Source organism: Falco punctatus (genome assembly GCF_963210335.1).
Source record: "Falco punctatus genome assembly, chromosome: 6".
In the NCBI taxonomy this organism is placed as follows: domain Eukaryota; kingdom Metazoa; phylum Chordata; class Aves; order Falconiformes; family Falconidae; genus Falco; species Falco punctatus.
Window position 1 is genome coordinate 4,525,980 of NC_137585.1, and position 17,614 is coordinate 4,543,593.

Sequence of the window (17,614 nt, forward strand, 5' to 3'; positions counted from 1 at the left end):
TCTGCAAAATCTAGATTTAGTTATAAAATTCCTCAGGGTACTTTCATCCTATGGCAGGTACATCTGATAGCCTTGATGGATTGTACCAACATCTCCTGCTCCGAAGGAGGAGCATGGGAGAGGTGTCACCAGCAAGGGAAGAAACTAAGCAACAAAAAACCCCGACATGTGGCTGTCAGTCTGGCCACAGAAACTGACATACTTCCAGATTTAGCCTGGTTACAAACCATTATACATCTGTTGTAAGTTTGGAACCAGATCTGAGTCCAAGTTAGGGTGGGTGGTGGCGATGCAGACAATTGTCTGGGTAGAATGGCCAAGATTTTAGTGGACAGTGTTGCCTTCAACCTTGGCTTCTGGTAGGAGACATCCAACAAAGGTGCTGTTGAACAGATATTAGCGTCATGTGGAAGCTACATTTGGAAGTTTACTTCCACTACTCCCTTCCATACCCTTGGACTCGAAGACCGGCACGTCTGCCTCTAGACTTCTGGGAAACGGACCTGGTACATGTGGGTTTTCTTCCCTGCTCAGGACAAACCCAGCCCCAAACCACACACTTTCACCCAGCAAAGAAGCCAGGGATGACAGTGTGTGAGAATGGCTGCCAGAAAAAAAGCCACAGTCACAGGAAATTACCTTAATAGAGTGAAAATTAAGAAACGACCGACAACGCAGTCTGTCTCCAGGATACGAGCAGTATTTTCACGCCTTGCCAATTATCCTGTTTGCATCAATTTTGGGTTATTTTTATTAAGTTTCATGTTTCTTTTTTTTATTTTAAGTGGTGGTATAATGAAGACAAAAAAGGATGAAAGCTTAGAAAATATTTAATTTTTGTTTTAATAAGGAAATAATTATTCTTTTTATTCCATGAACAGGAAAGGAACCAATGAATTGGGTTTTTCCATCTTTTTCATGTTGTGTTATGCCTGTAGAAAGGTTGGGAACTCTATTTAAGTGGGTTATCTCGCCACTGAAAAGAAAGTGGGAAATGAGTTAGAGAGGTAGGGTTAATTTCTTCCACGAATATCTAAATGTGTGCATGCATATATTGGCTGTGTGCTGTTTGAGAAATGCACTTATTTAGCTTTGCAAGGTCACCTTAACCTTAAAAATTAATGGCACAGACCATTATCTATGAGAGGATATAGATGCAAAGTCCCCAGCAAATTGTACACAGATAATGCAAGCCTATTCCCTGCTGACCTCCCAGGGCCCCATTTATAGTTTGGAAGAGAAGTCAGAGGAAGACTTGTCTTGTTTAGCAATGGGTATCTACAACGCAGGTGTCTACGTCCTAGATGCACCCCTGCTAGACGCCTGTATGCCATTATTGTTAATGGATGCGGAGCAGAGCGCTTCAGCAGATAAAACATAGGTGTTTATTTTAGGATGCAATGAACTGCCCCCTAAACAGCATTAGTTATATTGATTAGAGCTTTACTGACTTACAGAGGCAGCTTAGGATGGCTTCCCCTAGATGCAAATTTCTACAGCACATATCCCTGTATTTACTTGGGCAAATCCCACTGTCCATACTGTAATTAGTCCTTCTCCCAGTCCGAAACGGTCAGTGAAGTACAAGCTGTAGTGATTTCTCTGATAGTCCACTCCGTAATTACTAGAGGGGGGGCAATGTTTTGTCCTACTCACTCTTCATTGATACTAGACCTGAAGTGAAACACCTCTCTGAAGATAAGGGATGTGACTTTTGTGGCCACCGAATGAAGCAAGAAAGGTCACTGTGACTGAAGCAGGCAGTGGATTATATCCCTCAAGAACTTGTCCTAGGTTGTACGTGATCTGTTGAGCAGGGAGGATACATCTGACACATCAACTGCCCAAATGTTCCACCCAGGTGATAGCTATCCAGTACAGCTGCTGTATTTCTAAGTCCTTCACTCCTGCACTGCAGCAGCTAGGATTTGTAGCGTTTGATCTTCTGAATTTGCAGCTTTCCTGATTTCCAGGTTTGATAGGCAGCTATATTTGTTAATGTATTTATCACTCTTCAGAAGCGTAGGCGAGAGTAACCGCGCAACAGAGAGGGAAGAGTAATTTTAGGAACACAAGGGACGGGTGCCATCAGGCACACAGTGGAGGTTAACTGGGAAAGCCAAGGAGAGGAATCACCCCAGATGCGTGCTTGTCCTGGAGACAGAGGGAGGAAAGTGGCTTTTGAAGGAAGCTGCAGGTGTCATCTCCCTCTTTCAGAAAGATTTTCTCTTCATCAGAAGAGGAGATTTTCCCTGGGGCTGTTGCATGGCTGGCCAGTACAATTTCCTCTGCTCCCGCGGCAGGGCAAGGCTCGGGGCAGCAGCTCCTCACCCTCTGCTGCCTGGTGAGGAGCGGAGCGCTGGGGACAGCCACGCTTTTCCAAATCGGAAACAACCAAAGGTTTCCAGTGGAAGTGTCACCTCACGGAGCAAGTTCAAACCTAGCAAAAGACACTGTGTTTCGGAGGTGTCTTACACAGGCTCTTAAAGACAAGCAGCGGAGCTGCAGCGGGCTGCAGGTCACGGGTGTGAAACCACAGGAATTTGAGCGTAGTCTCTGGAGTGTCTGGCCAGAGGAACTGCTGAGATTGTTGCCACTCACACCTAGAAGGCTGTAGTGACACAAATGACAATGATTGCACTTCCAGTGCTGAAGGTTAGAAACTCAAAAGGAGAGCTACTTGATCTTTTTTTTTTTTTTTTTGAGTATAACAATTTTTCATTCGTAAAGGCTGATTTTATGAAAGCTTCAGGGTCTATAGAAATGTGCCCCATTTGATGAAATTTCACTCAGAAAACACATCAGCACTTCAAGTAGGTTGAAATGTTTCATTTAGGCTTTTTTATAACTTCTTGCTTGGATTCCTATTCTCTCTTTGAAAATACAGTATAATGTAACATTAAAGTTAAGATGCAGACAAAACATTCTGATTGACCTAAAATGAACAATTTGTTGTTGTTTTTTTTATTATTATTATTATTTTCACAAAGGCAAATTTGAAATTGCAGAATTTTCTCTGTTATAGAGATTCCAAATTTTGTTTGGGTCTATTAAATCGCTGGATCAGACGTACACGGCTGTTTTTTGTTATACTCACACCTTAGTGGCAAAGTTGTCACCCCAGAGTAGTAGAGATTCACAGTTGCCTTGTGAAATGGAAAAGATCATGGGAGCTGCAGCCACATAGTCGGTCAAGTCTGTGTAATTTCCCACTAGGTATGGTATTTGGAAATCTCCCTTTGAGGTAGTATAATTGACTTCTGCTTCTTCTGTTCCTTGGAGACTCAGAGATTCTAAATATATTTTTTTTAATAGCATGTCTCTGGGGCCCTATATCCCTCTGTTATTTCTCCTACGCTCTCTCATCTTTTTTTTTTTTTTTTCTTTAATACATATATATTTTATTATGGATATGTTCTGGGTGCTATAGGAATATAGCAAGTAAGTTGGTTTCTTTACTGAACTACAATTCAAAAGCTCTTGTGTCATTTCCCCCTGACTTGTAAAATAAAAATATCTTCTTCTAATAATCTGTTACACTAGGCATTTTGAGAGAAAAGTTCTCCGCCTATAATTTCCTCTCAAGAATATTTATAATTGCTTTTAAAACTTACGGATGTCCTAAATCTCCAGGCTTTTGGAGAAGCTCTTCAGGTGACTGCATACTTTGCTGTCCACATTATCACAAACCTCTCTCCAGAGCAGTTCCCCTGCTACCCCTGGGCATCGCTCCTGTTCAGTGATGATTTCTCCACGAGGGCGAGGGGTGGTTATATGGTGGTGTTCCAGAGCCATGATCCCAGTTGAATGGAAGGACCCTGAGTGTAGGCAGGGTGAGGGTATGCGTACAGGATGAGACTGGCTGATGTAGTGGAGAACAGGCTTGCTGCACTGGAGACTGCAAGCAAGAAAGAGGCAGAGGATGGAATAGCGAGAGAATCAGTCAATCTGAAGGAAAGAAAAAGGGTGGACATAGTTGGCATTGCAAAGGAAAGATAAGGGTCAATAGCAGAGGAAAATGAAAAAAAAAACCCAGAAGAACCCGCAGCAGAAGAATCGGAAAATGAGGACAGCACTCTGCCACGACAAGTCCCAAAGGCTTGCTCTGTTTTCCAAGGGATGGCTGAAACCACAACCTCAGTCCGTGCAGCCCTCAGAGCAGCCTGCAGGGACAGAACAGCCAGCAGCCATAGCACAGAGCCTCTCACGCTGCAGAGACACTCCAGAGCTTCTGCTTCCTCCTACCTTGCTCTGTCCTCATTAGAATGACTGTCTGTCCTCCTTCACCTGACCTACAGTTTGCTGCATGACTGCAAGGGTCACAAGCGGCTGAGTCAAGGGAACCAATATCCCCTGAACACCCACCTGCCGCTGCTGTGCCTTCCTGTCCAGGCTGCTGCTCCACGTCACCCACCTGCGCCATGGCACAGAAAGTTGCTCACTTTGGCCCACTTGCTTACCTTTGAAAATTTGGCTTTTGTATGTTGTGGTGTGTGCTTCTACAGGTGCAGCCCAGGAATGACAAAGTTGCTTTGTCTTAACAGATATCTTGGTCCCTGGTACACCCACTAGTGAACCTGGTCATGAGGATCTGTGGACCTAAAGACCATCTCGTGAAAAATCTGGTGGTTGACCTTCATGCCGGAACAAAAGTTACTGCCAGAATCCCACAGAGAAGGTGAAAAATACCTGTGCCAATCTAAGGAAAGTGTTTGGAGCAGTAAGTGAGGCTCAGGTGAGCTACCGTGGGATTTCTTGTGTGCACAGAGACAGTAGGAGTCTTATTGGGAAGGTGTTCAGAAAGCCTAACCATTGAGAGGCATTCCCAAAAGGAGACCCATCCTTCAGGGAGACATGGCTCCTGTATGCCTAGGAGGCTGATTTCTGGCATTGAGGTAGCACAATTAGTAATAAGATCTTAGTCTAGGAGGCAGTGGAAGTTCAGGAAAGGCTCATACAATATTTGTCCCTACATCTGTTTAATACACAGAAAAAGCAACACTGGGTAGAAGAGTATACAGCAATAGGTGGATGTATAGCAAGGAATAAAACAAAAATGCAAAGAAAATGAGAGTACAAACGTTGACTGGAACAGCAGTGAAAGTAATGATACTTTCTGGGGAACGCTTGTACACAGTTTAGTTAGGAAAATGGGCAAGATTAGACTGAAACAGCCAAGGTGCATAACATTAGTCCAAAGAACATGAAAAACAGCAAATGCCCATTTGTTATTAACTGGTTATTATAGAAACATGTTAGAGTAACGGTCATGACTGCAACATAGGTATCGGAGGGTATATGGTTTTCAGGAAAGGTAAAGTTAGCTGGGATAAAGCACATTAAGGGTATGGCAGGCAAATAGGTAACAGCAAAGCTGAAAGAGAATTGGCTTGGGTTAAAATCACTTTGGGGACGAACTGGAAAAATGTTACCCCTGCGTGTCTGCTCTAGCCCATGGGATAATAAAACACTTCAACATGTATGAGACAGAGCAACAAATACAACTAGGAACTGAGTCAGTTTAGAAGGCTGTATTTTCTGAAATGTAGATTGTAAAATAAGTGCTATTAATAAAAGTAGGGGCTGGTTATTCTTGAATGTGATGGCTAAAAGACTTCATCACCAAATAATCACTGAGCCTCATCAAAAGTGCTGCTATTGTAGCCTTGATTTCAGTTAGCAGAGAGAATTTTACAGGAGAGCTTTATGTGGGATCTAACAATAGATTGATCATGAGTTGGATAGCAACATGGTAAATAACAGGCAATTTGATTTTGTCAGGAACAAATTGTATAAAGCCAACCTGATTTCCTACTCTGACAGGTAACAAGCCTTGTAGATAACGACAAAGCACCTTGACTTGTTAGGTTTTGACACTGCCTCATGTGAGACTTCCATTAGCAGGCTAGAGCAATGCAGCTTGGATAAAATTACTCTGATACAGATTCAAAACTGCTAGGAAAACTGTACTTGTAGAAGAGTTATCAGTGATTCGCCGGGTGACTAGAAGGATGCATCACGTTGGGTAGCACGGTCACTGATGACTTAGGTTATGGAGTAATGCATGGCCTTAATAAATGGTAGAATACACTGTTGAAAAGCTTCTGCATGGTACAAAGGACAGGATTCAAATTCAAAATAATTTAGACAGACTGGAGAAGTAATCTGCAAAAAATGGGATGCAAATCAATGAAGATGAGTACAAGGTGCTGAGGAGCAATTGATAATAGGATACAAACCAGGAGCGGCCAGGTATAGTTCTCCTGAGAAGCCTATAGAGGGTTACAGTGGATCACAAACTGCTTGTGAGTCAATAACAGTAAATCACCTGTTGCAAAGAAACAAACATCACGCTGGGATGTATAAACAGGAATGTCATGTGTAAGATATTTGAAGTAATCCTTTTTCAACCTAGCATCGACTGCATCAAGTTTTGGACGATACACTTTAAGAAAGATGCAGGTTTTCTGGACTTAGTCCAGCAAATAAACCCAGGAATGCTCAGGAACGTAGAAACCACATCTAGCGAGGAAAAATTGAATGAGCTGGGAGCTGCTTAGGCTGGGAAGAGAAGATTGAAAGGCTTTATGAGGAAGGCGGAAGCTGCCATGAAGACAATAACCTTTTCTTTGTGTCTGTGGTAGAGAGGACAAGCAATAATGGTCTTAAATTGCAAGAAAAGAGATTCAGATGAGACATTGGGGAACACTTTTTGATGGCAGGGAGAGTAATACAAGGAACAGATTGCTGGGGGAGGTTATGGAGCCTCTGCCAGTAGAGGTTTAAAAGAGCAGGTTAAACACATGCCTGTCAGGAGTGATGGAGGTCTGGACAGCTGATCATTGCTTGAGGGAGAGATGGACTATGCGAGCTCTCAAGATCCCTTCAAGTCCTACAGCTATATGGTTCAGTTCAGACTGAGTGGTTGGATAAATACGAATGAATCATAACTGAGAGTTTCGTTTTATTTCCAAAGGGCAAACTTTATGTAAGTAAAGGAATCAGTAAGTCACCTGGACTTGGGAACACAGAGACTTTAAAGGAGGAGGAGTGGGAATACGTTTAAGAGGGTAGCGCAAAGTTATTTTGAATTTGCATCCCAGGAAAAGAGAGCAAACTTGGAGGAGGTGAATGGCCAACTTCTTTTAAAAGCCTAACTTTAAAAACATCTCAGCCACAAGCAGAAAGCCTAGAAGGAACAGAGGAGGGCAGAAGCAGCACATTGTCTACAGTATTAACAAATTTCTGAATGCTGCCATCTCTAAATATGAAGATCAAAGGAGTCATTTGTGGTGGCAGTGCAGAGCAGGTGTGAGGTGAGTGAAGACAAGATGAGCTGGGAGGCTGCAAAGGAGTTGGGAGAGTTTTCAGGGAAGTGTACTTAGAGAAAAGGGCCTTCCTCTCTCCCTCCATCACTCAATACCCTTGCAACCACTGTAATCTCAAAATGCAGATCTGCCACTATTTTCCCCCCACCTCCGAAGGAGCTACGAAAGCGCCTTGTTTCTACTGTGAACCCAAGGCATGTACCCATCTGTGCCTCTTGTGCCACTGCTTGTGGTGGCACACATGAAAGGGAGATTCCTGCCTCCCGGAGGGGAAGAGAAGAACCGGGACTGGGGTGGGATGAGAGAGAAAGCTATAACTTAGCTTTTCTGACTGCCGTCCAGAGGAGCAGAGGGTAGGAGCAGCAAGTCCCCGTTGCTCAGAGGGCACATCCCTGCAGCAGTAGCAGCCACCCCGACCCTGTCCATGCTGGCAATCGCAGCAAGGCTAACTCTGCAGCGCTTGGCACAGGCCACGAAAGCCATAGGTCTGCAGTCCTTTCATTACCCCCCCAGCAGTCTGCTGCACTCGGTAACTGCCTAGTCCACCTGCACATCAAGGCAGCCTTGGAAAAGGGATTAAGCAACAAAGGTAGGTATGTCTTGGGAGGTCAGCAAGTGCAGGGATGAAGTGAGACTTGCCAGCAGTCAAACTGAGTTAGTCCCTGCAAAGGAAATAAAACAACAGAAGGATCCTTAACACTATAAATGAAAAAAGTGGAGCCTCTGTATGTAGTGATAAAAATTTGCACAGCTCTAAACTAGAGGGATACTTTGCCCCTAAGAGAAGAAATATAGTGGGGGGGGGGGGGGCAAAGTCAGGTGGACTAATGGGAATAAGTGTACTGAAAGGGCAATGATTGCATGCAAGATGGAAGCAATTCAGAAAGCTTACTGTGCTCAAACCAGGGATGCTGGGAAATCACCCTCCCCAGCATGCTGAAAGAACTGGCCCATGAAATCGCAGGTCTGGTAGATGGGATTTTTAATAAATCTGTCCAATCACTGGGGGTTCCTCTGCCTGGATAATAGCAAATGTGGTACCCATATTTAAGAAAGGGAGGGAGAGCGATCTAGGCAGCTATGGGCTTGTTATTTTGGCCTCAAGGGCATAGATGGATTCAGAGCAAATTATATCGGAAAGAATAATTGAAGACATGGAATAGAAAATGGGATATAGTGCAATATGCCATTATCAAAAAGAGATTGTGCCAGACTAACTCGATATCTGTCTTTGATAAGGTAACTGATGTTCTAGACAAGGGAAAAGTAGTAGATCTTCTCTATCTGTACTTCATTAAAATTTGGTATGGTGCCACCTGGGAAATTATTAGTTAAATGAGAGAAGATGAGGATTAGCACAAGAATTGTGAGCTGAGTAAGAAACTAGTGAAAGAGGGGAAGGAGGTGGCTGTGCTGGAAGGAGGTTGCTAGGTAGGTTCTTAAGCTTTGGTCTTGAGGCCAATGTTTTCAATGATGATTTTTGGCCTAAAATTAGGACTGTGTTAATGGGCAGTATCATCAATGCCTAGAATCACCCAAATATCGTGCAAGGGTTTGTGGAGATTGGACTAACAAGGATGTGAGGGAATGCAGCAGCACGAAATGCAAGGCTACAGATCTGGGCACTGTGAGCAAGAGTTTCACACGTACACTGAAAACTTATCAGTTTGAAACAAGAAAACAGAAGACAGACTTGCTTGTAGCAGTCAATCACAGTTCAGCTATGAGCTCAAAGCTCGAAATGGCCATGCAAGAGGTAAATGAGATCTTAGGATGCGGTTTCAAGGGAGGAGCACATGCCAGACACAGGGGAGTACCATGGTGGTTGTACGAGGGAAGTGTAGACATCACCTGGAACGGTCGGTGTCCTTGTCAATCATTTTCAGCAGAGAAGAATTAAAACTGGAGCAAACACCAACTTGAAAAACCTGTATGATCAGGGGAATGGCAAGCCCATCATGTCAGAGGAAATGAGCCTGCCCTGTTTGGTCTAGTCAAATGGAGACTGGGGGAACACGTTTATTCCCTGTAAACACACAATTGGGTTAAACACGAGGGAAGGAGAAAAGCTACTTTAACTGAAGTTCACAGTTCTCACAAAAGTGGTCAGCTAAACTGGTACTGGGAAATGGATGGTTTCTGTCCCTCAGAGGAGAGTAGTCCAAGCATAGCTTTTCAAGGGTTACAGTAGAGGCAGAGAGTGTGAGGTGCTCTGAGTCCGCTGTGTTGAGGGATGACGCCGTATGACACGGTGAAACCATGAGGCAGAGCTCAGTGCCTCAGGAGGTCACTTTCTGCTATCGTATCTTTTATAGGCTGGCGAGCAATTTCAGGGCAGTTTTATGCCTGGACCCCAAGAAGCTGTATGACTGTCAGTAACATCTAGCAGCATATATGAAGGTGGTGTATCCATGTGTCCTGTCCTCCGGCCATGGCCCTCTCCCCTTGCCTGCATGTACAGTACAGATCTGTGGGGATGGCGGGGCAGATGGTGGTCCGAAGCAGTGCCGGCAGCATGGGCACACCAAAGCAGACACCGCAGACAAACTCAGAGACCCTCCGTATTATGCCAAAAGTGAGAGGCAGCAGGATCTACCTCCTTTCCCTTGCTCCTGGGATCCATGGTCGCTAACAGGTACCTGTGATGTCTTCTCCCCATCCCAGCAATGAAAGGAATTGTTTCCTAATGGGACTGGAGGGGAACATGGGGTGTCAGCCCTCCAGCTGGTCCTGTAAATTCTCCTAGAAACTGTGCTAGTTCCCTGGGATGGGATGTGCTCAAGGTGTTGCACACCCATGATGCTACCAGAGGCTGCACAGAGACTGAGGTGGTGTAAGCAAGCCAGACTTCTAAAAAGGACTGGGATTTATACCACATTCTCTCCTGAAATCAGGCTCTGCATGTGGGTGAAATAGTTATGGTGATAAGCTGTTGATAGAAAGAGATCCACCATCCCTTGTGGGGATAGCGGGGAAAATATTCATTCCATTGCCTTGTGCACTCGCAGGGAAATCCCACCTCAGGAAACTTGCCACTAGCAATAGTGGCTGATGGCTCTCCTGTGCTGGTTGGTGGCTCTTTGCTGAAACTAGTGTAAACATCACAGGTGCCATCGCTGAGAAGTCGCCCCTTCTACCCTTCATCCCCCAGGGATTTGCTCCTGTCATCCCCTTGTTTTAAGCTGGTGAAAAGAGTATCACAGCCGCTCTTAGTCGAAAGAGGAGGGGGTGGAGGCCCATCTGGGCCCTTGGTTTGATTTCATATTTATGAAACAGCTTAAATGTCAGCTTGAGTGAAAAACGACACCTTCCCAAGCTTCCCATATTAATGCCCCTGGCTGCCACTGGTTTCTTTAGGAAGGCAGCTTGTGGTTTTTCCTCTCGCTCTCCCACAAAGGCTGCAGGGAAAGATGAATTGGACTGATAGATGAGACTGCAACTGCCGATAAACTGCTTTGCTGACAGGAGAGGGAGTTGGGGGGGTGGCCTATGCTGAGGAAGGAAGGAAGGCGGGAGGGAGGAAGGAAGATGGAGGGAGGAAAGAAAGATAGGGGAGGATGGCCTATCTTGCAGAGAGGAAGGAGAGTGTTCTGCGCTGAAGAGGGAGAGAGATGGGGAGAGAGGGTGGCTGACCCTGAGGAGTAAAACAAGAAATGAACTGGCACATGCTAAGGCGAGGGAGATGCAATGGGAAAAATACAAGTCATATGCAAGATCAAAAGACCACTGCAGAAGCATTGATTATGCATGAAAATGTATATATGCAAAAAAGCAATAAATAAAAATACACCCACCACCAGCAGAGGAACCTCCTCTCAGGGCTGCTGGAGGCCATGGATTGTTGAAGAGCCTGCTTCTGCAGGTGCGTTTGCCTGACACTGCTGAATCCCGAAGAGAAGCCCAAGGCAGAGCAGGCAGGCAGCTCTGGGTGATGGCAAGCTGCCTGGGTGCCGCATTGCAAGCAGGGTCAGCCATCCAGGGCCAGTCTCGCAAAAGTGCCTCCCTACATGGTTGCATGCTGATATGGATACCTGAGCTTGCTCGGCTGTAACCTGAGTATCTGTACCTTTCATGGTGCGGGTCTGATGGAGATGGTTTGTTCTCTCCTCCACCTGCTCAAAGGGACTGGAACAGAAGACACCCTCACTGGGACTAGGTTAGGAGGCTTCTGCCTGAAGCTAGCTGGACAAGCAGGTTATATGGGCCAGCAAAAGGTGGAGGCTGAACATCTCCAGAAAGTTAAGTGGAGAATTGGAAAAGAGCCCTGAGTTCCTTGGAAAAAGGAAGTTACCTGTTCTTCTCCCTGGGAGGAGTCTGGTACAGGTTTCTTTAAATGACAAACTCGGAACCTGTCGGGTTGAGCCTGAACAACATTGTTGGAAATGAAAATACTGGAGTAATAGTGGGAAAGCAGAAGGGGGCAAATGCCTTGTCTCTTGCACGGATGTGAGGAGCCAGGAAGTGAAAGAGATGCTTTTGGCCCTTCTAGGCTAGTTCTTGAGGGACAGCATTTGTCCTAGATAAGAATAAGTAAAGGTGAAAGCTCACTGTGACTCGGCTGGGGTAAGGACAGATTCTATTGCATTTGTATTCCAGGGGAGAGATGCACCTGCCTTTTTCACCGTGCGTCGCTGACGGCAGTCTCCGAAGTCGCCCGTGGAGTCTAGTGCTCTCGGCACTAACATCTGCTCCCTTTTCTGTTGCTGAAGGCTTTCGGCTAGTTTGTTGGTTGTTTTTTCCTTTAACCGAGAGATGTCTCTGAAGTCTTATTCTGTCTGGGTTCACGACGCTCAGTACCTCTATCAGCTGTTACAGTGTTTTGAGCATTATTCCTGGCAATAGCATATCACTCACTTTTCAGTGTCTCAGTCAGTTCTTGTCACTTTTTTCTCCCTGATTGAGATAGTAAAACCGTCTGCTTCCATTTCATCTTTATCCCCCGTGGTCAGCTCTGTTTACAGACTCACTTCTTGCTTTTTTTCCTTGGCAAAGCTTTTTGCTGTGGTCTAAAGCCCCTGTGCTGCTGGGGATCTGAGTCCCTCTGTGCTGACTCTTTTGTGACATTCCTCGGCTGTTTAATATCCCTGTTTAATCATTCACCTTCTTGCTGTGGTTCGTGCTAGATTGGTTCCTGATACCACATTTATGTACCATCTGCTAACTAATAACATGCAAGGGCTTACTTTCCACTAATAACAAACCAGTCTAGTTTAAGACTATTTAGAGATACTGAACCTTGCTTCCCAGACATGGGCATGCAAGCCGGAGCTGAGCGCGTCTCTTGATACTCAGGCTCTACAGCACCCACCTTTTAATGGCATAAAGGACTTCTTTCCCCATATCTTAGATTCTTTGTTCTGCTGCTAAACACAACGAGATCTGTTTATTCCCTCCCGTTTTGAAAGGCCTTATCCAAGTTCAAGAGAAGATCTCACACCTTTATGGGGCTCAGCCCAGATGAGGAAAACCTGCCTTGGAAGCGGCTTGCCCTTCTCTCTATTGAGTGGTCCTGAGCAGACTTGTTTTGAAAAAGCCTTCTTCTGTACCAGGGAATCAGATATGTCTCGGAAAAGTTTCCTGCTACTGGGTCTGCTTGGTGTGCAGTGCCCTGCTTCCATGCAGCAAAGCTCTCCTTCCCTCCAGACCAATGCGGCTGTGTGCAAGCTGCCTACAGGAAAGGATGCCCTGCCTGTGGGAAAGGATCCCCTGCCTATGCTACATCACAGGCTGTGCCCAGCACTCCTTCAGTATGCTGCTGGTTGGCCTGGGCCAAAAGCATGCCACTGGGATGCCAGCAATTTGGCAACGTGGACAGCTGCGTCCCAGTTACTGGGAGTATTCCTGGTGCATATTTTAAGTCACTCGCCAGAAAAAAGAGGATCCGTTTGCTTCACAGCACCCAGAACCCTGAGGTTTAATAGCAGTTTACACCTCAGTCCCGGCACTGAAACTATACCAAGCTGCAAAATTCTGTTCAGGATCAGGATTTCAAAATCCATCCTAGACAAGGATGGGTGAATGGTTCCCAGGAGCTGCATTATGCCTCCTTGTTGGTCTTGCTGTACCAGTGACCTCAGCAACTTTCCTGGGACAGCAGTCAGTTGAGACAATGCAAATTAGACTGGGAGGTTGGAAAAGCAGCCTCAAACTGAGGCGGACAATCACATCTAATTTTATTTTCTCAGAAAAGCCTCTCTGGGCAACAGCAGGGAAGAGTGAGATGCTGTGCTTGGAGATGGCATCACGTTGGCTACTAGCGAGTTGCCGCATGCTGGAAGGGAGCGCGGTGCAAGGGGGCGGCTGCCTAATCCCGTGACGCTGGGTAACCAGCAGCGAGGCTGCATGTGGTCCAGATCCACGCGTAGCTCTGAGGCACCAGGTTTCTCCCATGGATGGTGGCCAGGGGGTGGCAGGAGATTTTGGCTCAAGTTTTCCTTCTTCCCCTAGCCTCCCTCTCCCCCGTATCCCTGCTGCGGACCTGCAATTACATGCTGTTCCTGCACAGCACGTGCCTGGCTCCCTGCGGGACCAGGGAATTAGAGGCGTGAAGTGCTGGAAGGAAGAGAAGTGCGAGGGCTGCAGCCGGGGAGCAAGCGAGAAGCTAATTCCAGGGATGAGCGCTCCCGGGCCCCCTGCTCTCCCGGCAAATCCTCGCCGGTAGCATCGGCTGTGGAAGCAGGCAGGCTCCTGCTGTCTCCAGGTGGAGCTTTTACTCTAGCTCCCGCTACGAAGGACGTAGCAAAGCACAATGTGAAATTACCTCGGCGCTTGAGCACACATGAGCCCTAAACAAACCCCAGCCTAATGCTCAATCCCCATCGCTCAGATCCTAATTAAACATCCACCAGTAATTCCTCTGTTAACCCTCTCCATTCAGGGCCGAGTAAGGATCTTTTGAACTGGACCTTTGGGCTCTTTACGCTTCTGCTCCAGACCCCCTACCTACAGGATTTAATTAAAGTGACCCAGTTTATGGCTGGGAAGGCAACAGAGAGTAACCTTCCGCTCCTTCCCACATCGGCCCTTCTAATAACGTCTGACAGCACTGGCAATATTGCTCTGCACTTCGGGGAGGTGGGGAGAGGCACTACGAGATCCGCAGGTGGACCTTTTCCCCTCACCTATTTATCTTTTTTTCCTTTTTTTTTTTTTTTGAGTTGCTTTATGGCATCTTACTCTCTGGACAAGTTCCCGCTGGCATGGAAACTCACGGGGAAGAGTGAACCAGTGCCTGCTGTCTAAAATGGGTTTACAGGTGGGAAGGTCCCCAGGGTATCAGCTGCCTCCTGTTTCCTCTGGGTAAACAAAGGAACACGGGTGCCTCCTGATGGGAAACAGGTCAGTTTTTTTGCTACAATAGCCTTCTGTCAGAAATGAGCTTTCATGAGACGCCTTGAAATTAGGATGTCATCAGTGATGTTTTTATTTTGTTGATTGGGGGAAGGGGAATGGATAAAAGTACAAACAAAGGAGCACCAGGATGGAGGAAGGAGGTTAGGCAACATTTAAGCCGTACACGTGATCATTTTCCTTTTTAAAAATGAGCAAGTCATTGAGAAATAAACCTTTCTTAATAAAAATAAAGGATCAAAATGAAATATATTTATAATTTCATTATAACTAATGCTCTTATAGACCCAAAATATTATGCCTGCATTTTTCTGCTCTACTTAAAAACAGTCTAACCAGGTTATGTTGTTACCGAACTCCAAGCAACCTGGTTTTGGTGGACCTTCTTTTGTGGTGTTCATTCCTCCTCCTCTTTCTGTGGCACTTGGCTCTAAAACTGTTTCTTTTAGCAAGCCATTCCCCTGCTGTAGAGAGCAGACCATGTTTAAAAATGCATTTGCTAGGACATTTGCACCAGCTAGAGACAACATATAAATTAACCAGGATGTTATACTGAAGCCTGGGCTGGATTAGCCCCTTGCAAGCACAGGGAAGAGAAGAATGCAGTAGTGTTGGGAAAGCAGCAAAGAAACAGCCTGTTACTTTGTGACCTGTAGAAAGGACCCAGGAAAACCAAGTCTGACAGGGAGGTTTGGTAGTCTTTTGGGATCACTGTCAGCCCTGGCTGCAGGACTAGCTAGGATCCAGCTTTGCAAGCCCCTCTGTGTGTTCACTAGGTTGAGAATCTCTCCCAGCCTCTGCGCTGCTTCCTTGCATGCAGGGATGGGGCTGCAGGGGTGTGTAATTTTATGTCACTTGTTCTAATATTAATATCTCCATGTGCAGCAGTCATTGCAGTGAGAGTAAACTGTTATTTTTTATTTTAAATGGTTAATATTCATCAAATGTTTATGAAAATACTTAACCCATAATGATGACAAACACAGTGCCTAATAAAGATGGAAGTGAAGATCCTCTTTGTGAATATGTAATCAGAAGAGTAAAGAAAATTACATTAAAAGACTTCATTATGCCATTAAATGTGTGAAATGACTTTTTCGTCTCCATTTTAATTTTAGCATATTTCTTCTTTTTTTTTTTCTTTTTAAATATCTCTGACACTTTCATGAGACGGGTACATAAAGAGGCACTGCCTGCTGTAACAAGAGCTCTGACTCGTGGCATCCATCATTCTCATCCAAATTTTCATTTCATTTATCATTAAGAAGAATCAACACCATTTTTACCAATGATTGTCATTTTCCCCCTTTACTTTCCTTAGGGAGAAAGACATCCTTTCTATCGCTCCGAATGCAACACGTTGTTTCAAAAACCTCTGTAGGGCTGCGGGCCCATGTCGTTCCCCCCGAAGCAGGGGCTTACTGGTGTACAAGTATGTCTGCACCTGTTTTTTTCTGACACCCTGAGGCTTGTAACTGGCACTTCTGAAATGAATAGGGTGAATCTCTGCTGTGTGAAATTCGTAAGGGCTTTGGATAGACTCCTTTAGAGCTGTGTACTGACACATGCAGGCAAAACCAGGTCAGTAGTTCACCACTTAGAAAGCTGCCCATAACCCCAGGGTACCAGACCAGTCCTAAATGATGTGCAAGCTCCCAGCTTGCTGATGCCCGTCCTGCTGAGTTGCGCTGGGATGGCAAATCCCTACAGCTGGAGGGAGGGAACGTGGTTGCCTAGAGCGGGGCTGTAGCAGACCTCTCTGAGGAGATGGCAAAAAAGGTGACACTGAGCACAACCCTGGTGACAAACAAAGGTCAGTGTGAAAGCGCAAAGCCAGGTGCACCCCAGGGTCTGGAAGTCCCCCCAGCCTTGCTGCTCAGCCGGGGAGAAGAGGCTGCACAGCTCCGTTTTAAAGGGCAGCACAAGCACATAAGCTCCCAAGGGAGGCTCACAAAACAATCGGTTGTGGCTTTCTTTAAGAAACAAGGAAAAGAAAAAAAGTGTTTATTTTAGTTGTGTGTTAATTGCAGTGTTAATGTAAACTATTAATGTTAGCTTTTGGCAAGACACTCTGGTGTCTCTGTATTTAACACGCACCTTCATTTCAACGGCACTTCAAGACAAAACATGTTCGATTCTATTTATGCTCTTCTGTTGTACTTATCTCCATGGCAGCCAAGTACCATACACCTCTCTGCATCACCCAAGGCATGTCCTGGATGTAGAGGTCTAGGGAGTAGGTATGTCTGCTCTTATTAAAACTGGATCTGGACCTCTTCCCCTTGCCCTGAGAAAGGTCTTTTTGGTAAGGTAGGCTTGCCAAATGCCGTATCTGATGGCTCCCAGTCTATGACAGGTTTGAAGGTGACTGCCTTTTCTGTCAGCTGTGTATTTTCAGAAACGTGGCCTCTGTTGTGTGGGGATGTTGTGTGCTTTCATAGCATTGTCCTGCTGGCTCTCCCTCCAAAGCTCAGCAGAGACTTTGATGGGAGCGGAGTCAAGCGCAGGTATTCTTTGGATAAACAGCTTGTGAAGGAGGCTTGGAGAGTTTTGAGTGGGAGGAGGGTCCACAAACCAAACCTGTAATGAAGAGACTTCCCAATCAAAATGTGATCAAAGAGCTGCTGCCTTCTCTCAGCCTACTCCTTTCCATCTGAAACAGCTGACAAATGGTTATGTTGTGTTTGCAATTACAGTTCTCTGAAAGTGATAAATTATTGCGATTATTCCTAAATACAGGACTTTTACATGTATAATTAATACATAGAAGAGAATATCTGATAAGTGGTAGGCCACGTTCCAGTTCCATTTACACCATAATAGATCTGGAGTAGCTCCAGCTGTCCCTGTTCATGGAAAGCTGCTGTTAAATAGGGTTTGCACACTTGGAATACCTTGCAGAAGTCTTCCCTGTCAGAGCAACAGAGAACGTAGTA